The sequence below is a fragment of the Ailuropoda melanoleuca genome, chromosome 10, assembly GCF_002007445.2.
Source record: "Ailuropoda melanoleuca isolate Jingjing chromosome 10, ASM200744v2, whole genome shotgun sequence".
Classification (NCBI taxonomy): domain Eukaryota; kingdom Metazoa; phylum Chordata; class Mammalia; order Carnivora; family Ursidae; genus Ailuropoda; species Ailuropoda melanoleuca.
This window is the reverse complement of record NC_048227.1, coordinates 74,429,801-74,433,886: the sequence shown is the minus strand read 5'-3', so window position 1 is coordinate 74,433,886 and position 4,086 is coordinate 74,429,801.

Genomic DNA, 4,086 nt, shown 5'->3' with positions numbered 1-4,086 from the left:
GATTTACTCTCTTAACTTTCCTATATATCATATGGCAGTGTTAGTTGTAATTATCATGTTGGACATTAGATTCCTAGTACCCACTTATCTTATAACTTGAATTTTGTCCTTTTTTTTTTTTTAAGATTTTATTTGTTTGACAGAGAGAGACAGCCAGCGAGAGAGGGAACACAAGCAGGGGGAATGGGAGAGGAAGAAGCAGTCTCTTAGCAGAGGAGCCTGATGTGGGGCTCGATCCCAGAATGCTGGGATCACGCCCTGAGCCGAAGGCAGACCCTTAACGACTGCACCACCTAGGCGCCCCGTACTTTTTTTTTAAATCGGTTTTATTTTTTAAAAGGTTTTATTTATTTGAGAGAGAGAGAGACAGACGGAAATAGAGCATGAGCGGGGGGGGGTGGAGGCAGAAGGAGAGGGGGAAGCAGACTCCCTGCTGAGCAGGGAGCCTGACATGGGGCCAGAGCCTGACATGGGGCCGATCCCAGGACCCCAAGATCATGATAGAGCTGAAGGTAGACGCTTAACCACTGAGCCACCCAGGTGCCCCAAGATTTTTTTAAAAGTAATCTCCACATCCAATGTGGGGCTTAAACTCACAACTCCAAGATAAAAAGTTGTATGCTCTACTGACAGAGCGAGCCAGGCACAATGGAAATTTGTATCTTTCGACCACTTACTTCCAATTCTTCCTTTCCCTACCTTCTACTTTTTGTAACCACAAGTACCTTTTCCTGAGTTTGGTTTATTTTTAGGTTACACAAATAAATGAGATCATGCAGTATTTGTCTTTCATTGTCTAATTTCACTTAGCATAATGTCTTTAGGGGCCATCCATGTTGTCACAAATGGTAGGATTTCCTTTTTTATGGTTGAATAATATTCTATTTTATATATCTATATATCTATATAGATATATGTATATATTCACAACTTCCATCCATCCATCTATCCATGTATCCATCCATCCATCCATCCATCCATTAATGGACACTTGGGTTGTTTCCTAATATTGTCTTGAATATTAAAAATAATTTTGATATGAATATGGGGGTGTAGATATCTTTTTGAGTTAATGTTTTTGTTTCCTTTGGCTGTATTCCCAGAAGTGAAATTGCTACGGGAGGGAGTTAAGATGGCAGAGGACTAGGGGACCCCTTTCTCAGCCGGTCCCCTGAGTCGAGCTGGATAGGTACCAGACCAGCCTGAACATCCACAGAATCAGCCTGAGACACAGGAAGATACATCTGGATCTCTACAAATGAACATCTCCAGCGCTGGGTATTGAGGTACGAAGCGGGGAGCCGTGAAACCGCGAACAGATATCGGAACATAAACGGAAGGGGGAGGGAGCCACCACGTTCAGGCCCTGGGAAGCGGTAGCCACCTGCACGGGGAGCGGCCGGACTCAGGGACTGGCACCTGCGAGAAAACAGATTGAAACCGTGAGCAGGGAGCACGCGCCATCAGACTTCTCACGGAACTCCGGTGTGCTCACTGGATCCAACTGAGCCCGGGAGCTCTGGGAACGCACGCAGGGTGGCTGGCGGCTGGCGGTGTTAGAAACACAAAGAACAAAGATGCGCCGGCCATGGAAGTGAGGGCTGGGACGCTGGGTGCGGGGCGCACATCCCGGGATGCTGCAGGGTTGAGCAGCACCAACAGAAACAGAGTTAAAGTGGCCAGAACATCAGTGGAGAACGGTCCGCGATCCCTCTGTTCTGTGACAGAGGCTGAGATTTGGCCACTGCTGCACTGACTCTCAGAAGAGGCACAGCAGACCTCCAGGGAAAGCCACCAGAGAACAAAAGCCTGGAAATACCAGCTCACAGTGTGCCCACCCCCAACCCGCCTCGCAGGGGACACGGAGACTCTACCCAAACAGGCTTGCCTGAGTATCGGTACGGCAGGCCCCTACCCCCAGAAGGCAGGCTGAAAAATCAAGAAGCCCACATCCCGGGAGCCTGGGTGGCATAGTCATTAAGCGCCTGTCTTCTGCTCAGGGAATGATCCCGGCGTTCCGGAAAGGAGTCCCTCACGGGGCTCCTCCGCTGGGAGCCTGCTTCTTCCTCTCCTACTCCCCTGCTCATATTCCCTCTCTCACTGGTTGGTTCTCTGCCACATAAATAAATAAAATCTTTAAAGAAGAAGCACACGTCCCTAAGATCCCCATAAAACAAGGGTGCACGGCCTGGGTCCTGGTCAATAATTTGGGCTCTGGACAACCCTGCAACCTCTCCTCATCAGAATGACGAGAAGGAGAAGTCCCCCCCAGCAAAGAAAAGACAATGAGTCTGTGTTCTCTGCCACAGAACTAATGGATATGGATGTAACGNTCTTTAAGGAAGAAGCCCACATCCCTAAGATCTCTATAAAACAAGGGCGCACGGCCTGGGTCCCAGTCAACACTTGGGCTCTGGACAACCCTGCAATCTCTCTTCATCAGAATGACGAGAAGGAGAAGTCCCCCCCAGCAAAGAAAAGATAATGAGTCTGTGGCCTCTGCCACAGAATTGGCCTCGGCCACAGAATTAATACATACGGATGTATCCCAATTATCAGAAATGGAATTCAGAGCAACAATGGTCAAGATGATGAGTAAACTTGAAAAAAGCATCAGAGAAAGCGTTGCTGAGAATATAGAATCTCTAAGGGCGGAAATGAGAGCGAATCTGGCAGAAATTAAAAATTCTATGAGCCAAATGCAGTCAATACTAGGGGCTCTGATGGAAAGGGTAAATGAGGCAGACGAACGCGTTAGCGAATTGGAGGATGGGTTAGTAGAAGAAAAAACGAAAATAGAAGCTGGTCTTAAAAAAATCCACGCCCACGAATGTAGATTACGGGAGATTACTGACTCTATGAAACGATCCAATGTCAGAATCATCGGCATCCCTGAAGGGGTGGAGAAAAACAGAGGTCTAGAAGAGATATTTGAACAAATTGTAGCTGAAAACTTCCCTAATCTAGCAAGGGAAACAAGCATTCGTNCAGTCAAAACTAGAGGCTCTGACGGCCAGGGTCACCGAGGCAGAGGAACGTATTAGCGAATTGGAGGATGGGTTAGTAGAAGAAAAAACGAAAATAGAAGCTGGACTTAAAAAAAATCCATGCCCACGAATGTAGGTTACGGGGGATTACCNTAGAAGAAAAAACGAAAATAGAAGCTGGTCTTAAAAAAATCCACGCCCACGAATGTAGATTACGGGAGATTACTGACTCTATGAAACGATCCAATGTCAGAATCATCGGCATCCCTGAAGGGGTGGAGAAAAACAGAGGTCTAGAAGAGATATTTGAACAAATTGTAGCTGAAAACTTCCCTAATCTAGCAAGGGAAACAAGCATTCGTGTCCAAGAGGCAGAGAGGACCCCATCCAAGCTCAACCAGGACAAACCTACGCCACGGCATGTCATAGTGCAATTCGCAAATATTAGATCCAAGGATACAGTATTGAAAGCGGCCAGGGCAAAGAAATTTCTCACGTACCAAGGCAAAGGTATCAGGATTACGTCAGACCTGTCTACAGAGACCTGGAATGAGAGAAAGGCTTGGGGGGGCATTTTTAAAGCTCTTTCAGAGAAAAACATGCAGCCAAGGATCCTTTATCCAGCAAGGCTGTCATTCAGAATTGATGGAGAAATAAAGACGTTCCAGAATCGCCAGTCATTGACTAATTTCATAACCATGAAACCAGCCCTACAGGAGATATTAAGGGGGGCTCTATAAAGGTAAAAAGGNGGGGTTCTATAAAGGTAAAAAGGCCCCAAGAGTGATACAGAACAGAAAGTCACAACCGATACAAACAAAGACTTTACAGGCAACATGGCATCATTAAAAGCATATCTCTCAATAATCACTATCAATGTAAATGGCTTGAATGCTCCCATAAAATGCCACAGGGTTGCAGATTGGATAAAAAGAAATGACCCATCCATTTGCTGTCTACGAGAGACTCATTTTGAACCCAAAGATGCATTCAGAATGTCAGTGAAGGGATGGAGTACCATCTTTCACGCAAATGGACCTCAAAAAAAAGCTGGGGTGGCAATTCTCATATCAGATAGTTTGGATTTTAAACTAAGGAC